Genomic DNA, 6,130 nt, shown 5'->3' with positions numbered 1-6,130 from the left:
TGTGGCTGAGCCCCGTTAGGGGGTCCCAGGCCTGATCCCTTCGTCTCCTCCTCGTGTCGGTCCCGAGCTCGTGGCCAGATCGATGCAATGAGCATGGGCCGGGGCTGTCCTGGCAGGGGGACCCGGCTCCGAGCCTGAACTCAGCTCCCCGGAGCTGCCCCTGCTGCCACGGGCCTGTCCTGAGGCTTGCCCTGCTGTGGGCACCTGGGCACATCTGCGAGCTCAAAGGTTGTGGGATTTTCTGTGGGAAACATGCCTGGGACCTCGAGGGAAGTCCACGGCCCCTTCCCATGCCAAACCAACCTTGCCTCTGCTGCCGGCCGTACCCGTTACCCCTCTCACCCCTCCTGTCCCGAGTTTGGGGGGATGGAGGAGAAAGGCTTGGCTTTTGAGGCTCAGGCCCTTGTTCCGCGCCAGCACGAGGTCGTGGCACGTCCCCAGCAGCTTCCCACCCGCCGGGCGCCTCTGCCTGGGCAGCCCCCGGCAGCGGCAGCGCAGCCCAGAGCCTGGGCTGGGCGGCACGGGTATTGCCCAAGCAGATCCCGCGGATGAGGGTGAGGTCAACCGGAGCTTTGCTTGTGAAAGGACCGCGTAATCGGGGCCTGTCGTGACAGCACCGGCTCCCGACGCGCTCCTCCAGCCGCCGGGCGAGGCCGTGGCCCCTCGCAGGGCGCTGAGCGTCCGCCCCGAATTTAGGCGTAGGGGCAGGGGCTGCAGGGGGGTGCGGGGGGCAGGGGATGCCCCTGGCTGCCAGGCACAGCCCTGCCCACGCTTGCACACACTCCTTGTAGGGTGTCCGTGTCCTGCCGCCGCTTCCCTTGGTTTTATTTTTGGTTCTTTTTCGGTTTCCGTTTCTGCGGGAAAGTCACAGCTCAAAAGTTCTGCTGAAGGATTTGGTAAAGAGCGCCACGTTTATAGGCTGGGGTGAAACGAAGTGCCCGAGTGCATCAGCAACCCAAGCTCCAGCGCCCCAGCCACCGGGGCCGATGGGCCCGCGAGGTTTCGCAGGTTGCTGCGTGCGCATTTCCCTGCGAGGGGCCCCGATGTCTGCTCTGAAGAGGGCAGAAGAGAAAGTGGCCCAGCCTGGCAAGTGTTCGGGGGCCCGCAGGAGGCTGGCGGTGCCCCCGCTGGGTTCGAGGGTTCAAAACACCCCAAAGGGAAGGCCCCAAATGCCCCAGGCAGCTCCCGGTGCTCCCAGTGCCAGGAGCGGCCGCGGGACCCAGCCCGCTCGCGCTGGGGGGGCTGCGAAACCTCCCTGCCAAGAGCAGATAAAACCCACAGAGCTTCCCCACAAAGCCAAATAAACTTGCTGATAGCTCTCCTAGCTCTCCTTGCTCGGTCATTAGTATGCGTTTCAGTGCCTTTCCAGCTCTGAAATCCTTGTTTAGATAAACTTGAAAGCTAAAGGAAATTTGGCAGGCAGGGTCCTGCCCTGCGCGGAGGGCAGATAGTGTCACCTTAAATGTAAACACGCGCTATTGACTGGGGCCGGGACCGGCTTGTCAACGATAAAGCCACCTCACGGGGTGGCTGCCTTCACACAGCCGCACACAATGAGCGCCGCTTTCATGTTTGGCGAGTTAATCTATTAATGTCGTCCAGGAAATGAGATGGGAACAGAAGCGACTCAGTTACCGGCGGGGCGTGCGTGCGTGCGTGTGTGCGTGTGTGTGTCCGTGCAGGTTTCTCCTCTTTCCCCCGCCGCCTCCTCTGCATCCTAATGGCAAACCAACGTGGTCTGATGAAGCTGTAGTGAAGCCTCAGTCAGCCTCTCCCAGGATTAACGGGTACACGGGGAAGTGCGAAGGGAAGGTAAAAAATGTGGAAGAAAAGCCCCGCGTTTCGGTTCAGGGCCCGTGTCCCGCAGGGAGGCACCACGGCCCCGTGCGGGATCCTGAACCCCGCAGCGGTGCCGGGGGCAGCCTGCGAGCGGCCGGGTGCTGGGGATTTGGGGCAGGGCGAGCAGCAGGCGCAGCGGGGACCAGCATGGGATGGGGCACGGCGGCTCCTTCCCCGCAGAGGCCGATTGCGCAGGGGAAGAGCGGCTCGGTTTCCCCGAAAGGGCGGCGGCGCGGTGGGTCTGCTCGGTGTCACAACACCCCGCGCTCAGGAGCCGTGCCCGAGCTTTCTCCCTGAGCCGGGTGGGTGAGGACATCTCCGCTTCCTTTCCCGTGGCCGTGAGACCTCGCGGGGGGCCGTGGCCTCAAGCATGCAGCACGTCTCGGCCAAGCCACGCGTGGGACCAGCGGCCTCCTTCAGGGGGACCTTGCATCGCCCCGGGGACCCCAAAGCCTCCTGTGCTCGGCCCATCTCTGCCGTGCTCGGCCCTACAACCCTCGGGGCACGTGGAGGGCGAGGGGCGGGAGTGGGCTGGGGCTCCCCCGCTGCCCCGAGGGGAAGGACGCGGCTCCTGGTGGCCCCACACCTCGAGCTCCAGCACAGCCCGTCGGGCTGGGAGAGGAGGCAGCCACTTCTCCCGCCGAGGCTTTCTCTGAGATCGTTACGAAAAAATCTCAGGGAAAGAAAAAAAAAAAAAAAAAAACTTATGGGAAAAGATCATGGTTTCTAATTGGGATGTGCAAATATCAATTTAAGTAGATTTTAAATCAATATGAACCAGAACATTTCCTTTCACCCCTAATCGTTCTTTCCTTTTTTTTTTTTTTTTCCTTTTCAACCAGGTGAGTTTTAATAACCTAAAATAAAACATCTGCTATTTCAGTGCAGTCCTAGCGTGAGGAATATCAATTAATGAGAGGCATTCTTGGTCGTCTGAGTTCACCACAACAGCGCTGGCTGGATGGAAATGTGAAGAAAATTACAACCTTTTCGGGGAAACCATTAAATAAAAATCAGAATTTGTCCGTAAATACCACTGGGGGAGGGAAGCAGCTCGTCTAGTGCCTCCTATTTTCAGCAGCGGAACCGAATTTCCAGCGTCGAGCGCGGTCCCTTTCCTGTCCCCTTTGTCCACCACCCCGTCGGGGCCCAGGAAACGCTGCGGGCTGCGGGGCCGGCCCCGTCCCAGCACCCGGTGACGCACCGTGTGGGGTGGCCGTGGGTCACCGCACCGGGATGGGGACCCTGCGGGTGCCCAGCACCCATGGGAGATCGGCCCTGGATGCTCCACCAGCTGCTCCTGTCCCCAGCCTGCAGGGGACGGGGCTGTCCCCGGCGTCTGGGGGCTTTTCTTGGGGGCTTTTTCTCCTCTTTGGGGGCTGGAGGCATGACAGCGAGAGCCACGCTGTGCCCCCAGGGCAGGGCTGGCCCCGTGGGAGCCCCGTAACGCTGCCGTGGTTTATCCCGATCCGTCCGGCACAGGGCAAGGAGCGGTGGACAACCGAGTGCCCAGCGTGGGCTTGCAGGGCTCAGCACCGCGCAGCATCGGGCCCGCCGGTCTGCTCGGGCCTGCTGGGGGGGTCGCTTTGCCTTCCCCAGCCACACCAAATTAACCACCGCGTGCGAAACCCACAGCAGGCGCCGGGGCCAAAGGGCAGCGCTGGGGCCCAGCCCTGCGCCCTCGCCAGCCCGCGGGGAGCCCGGGCAGCCCTGGGGATGGGGTGGCCACGGGGGCTGCTGGGGGCCGAGGGGGGGCCTGCTGGGGGTTGGGGCTTTCTCCTCCCCGGGGCCTTACGTGGCGGCGGGACTGCCGGGGCTTCGAAGCCCCCTGGGAGCAGAGGGAGCGTGCGGCCCAGCTGAGCACCGGCCGCGTTCCCCACCGAACGGCCATGGCCTTGGGTGGACCTGGAGGCGCAGGCTGCCAGGGAGAGCCTCGTGGGATGGGCACTGGGTTCACCGCCCGGGGCTCCCGAGGCCGCCAGCACCCCGAGGAGCAGCAACGGGACCAAGGGCGGGCGGCTCCAAGCAGCGCGGGCAGGGGGTGCCCCAGGGTCGCTGCGGGTGCTGGGTGCTGGGGGAAGGCAGGGCTGAGTCCCGGCCCGCATGTGCTGCCAGCCACCTTCTGCTCCCGGCGGTGAAAAAATAACTACATTTAAAAACAAAATGAAACAATAATAAGACAAAGAAAAAATAAAAAAAAAAAAAAAAAAAAAAAAAAAAAAAAAAAAAAAAAAAAAAAAAAAAAAAAAAAAAAAAAAAAAAAAAAAAAAAAAAAAAAAAAAAAAAAAAAAAAAAAAAAAAAAAAAAAAAAAAAAAAGGGGCGGCCCCCCGCCCCCCCCGGCCCCCCCCGGACCCCCCGGGGACCCCCCAAGGAGCCACTCGGGGTGCCCGGGGCCTCACCGCCAGGGGGTCCCCGGCCCCCGCAGCCCCCGTACCGGCCCGTTGGGGGGGGGGGGCAAAGGAGCCGCTGGGTTGCTGGCGGGGAGCCAGGCCAGGCGGTGGGCTTCGGCTGGGGGATTTTTCTTCTTCTTCTTCTTTTTTTTTTTTTTTTTATCCCCCCCCCCCCCCCATCCTTTTTCAAATTTAAAATCGCCAAGTTTCATTACGAGGTGAAAAAAAAAATGAAGAAACGTAAATAAATAAAAAATCTTCCAGTTGATACCCAAAATCAAATTGATATTTAGCACTCTGCTTACTTTTTTTATGCATGGCTCCCTCCGCCGCGCGGTAGTGACAGAATTCGTTTGAGCTGGGGAGCGAAAAAGCCATTCAGAAGCTAATTCAGCAGCCATTTCCGTGGCAAAGCTAATCTGCAAGCGGGAGGCGAGGAAAAGCAGTAAGCGGAGATTTGTCAAGGAAAGCTCCGGCCAGCAGTGAGCTTTGAATAACAGCTCCGCAAAACAAAGTGGCAGCGCGGGTCCTCGCGCCCGCCAATGGCGTCGAAGGGAGCCGCAGCAAATGCAACACTCCTCATTGGTCGGAGCGTTGCGGACTTTGGAAGCGGAATCGGCGGCCCCACGTGGGGCGGGGATGCACTTGGGTGACGCGATGGCGAGGTTTTATTTTCATATTGTTGTCACTTAGCGCCGGGAAGGGGCCGAACAGGGGCTCGGCCGGGAAAAAAAATGGGCAGTCGGGGACGGGACGGCGACCGGGACCCACCGGGCTCCCCGGGCATGCGGGGCTGGGGCTGGTGCGGGGGGCCCCCTCCTGCCTCCCCGGGCCTTCTCCGGTGCGATATACGGGACTTTCATTTTATTCGTCTTGCGCGGCCTCAATTTTCGGGGGGGGCTTTCACTCGGCGTATTTCTCGTTCCTCGAGCCGGGCTTTCGGGCTATTGGTTCGGGCAAATACCCGTTCGACTCATCCGGCATTCCTCGCCGGGAATCCTTCCGCCCGCCGCCAGCGGCAGCATACTACCCCCTTCAGAGCTTGCACTCTTGGTGGCGGAGCGTAAGTACAAAGTTAAGCACCTTAAGGGAAAAGAAAGTGCGGTAAATTGAATAAAAGCAAATGTCAGGGTTGGGGGGGGGAGTGCGAACAAAGCGGGTGGAGGAGAAAACCGAAGCACAAAACTAACGGCCAGTGTCAGTGAAAAGGGGCCCTAAGCGGCTGTCGTGGGACACATAACTGAAAGTTCCAAACCTTAAGCATAAGCGGTTCCGGAAAAGCAAAACAAAGCCGGTGCCGAGTTGATTGGCCCCCGAAGGTTAATGCAAACGGGAGCTTTGTCCAGGAAACTTTAAAGCGGTGTCGGATACCTTTTTACTTGCATACAAAGCAGTACCAGGGCCTCGGAAAAAGCTCAAACAAAGAAGGCGAGATCGCCGCGACCTCCCGTGAGGCTCCTTCCGCAAGCTTTCTTTTTTGGCCCGGCCGTGAACACACAACCAAAGTCTTGGCCAGTCCGTCCGTCTCGCTCAACAAAGTTAGGCGAGCCCTTCCCTCTCCAAAAGCTCCTCCAGCAAAAGCAAAGTGGCGCCATTGAACAAATCTTGCTTTCCGGCCTGGCCCCAGGTCCTCACCCGGAAAGCTCACCAAAGCACCGGGAGCCCTTTTCACCTAAGCACCCTTTTCTCTCGAAACTCTTTCTCTTCCGCAGTCCGCGCGCGGCGGCGGCACGAGCACCGGGATCCGGCACCGAGCACCCAGCACCGCGGCCCCAGCACCCGGCACCTAAGCGGCGGCGGCCCCGGTCCCGGACCAGCCCCCCCCGTCCCCCCCCGTCCCCAAGAAGCAGCAGCAGCAGCAGCAGCATGGCCCGAGGAGTCCCGGCGCTGCCGCCGGTCC

The sequence above is a fragment of the Cygnus atratus genome, chromosome 11 (genome assembly GCF_013377495.2).
Source record: "Cygnus atratus isolate AKBS03 ecotype Queensland, Australia chromosome 11, CAtr_DNAZoo_HiC_assembly, whole genome shotgun sequence".
NCBI classification, from domain to species: Eukaryota; Metazoa; Chordata; class Aves; order Anseriformes; family Anatidae; genus Cygnus; species Cygnus atratus.
Note: the sequence above shows the minus strand (reverse complement) of the source record.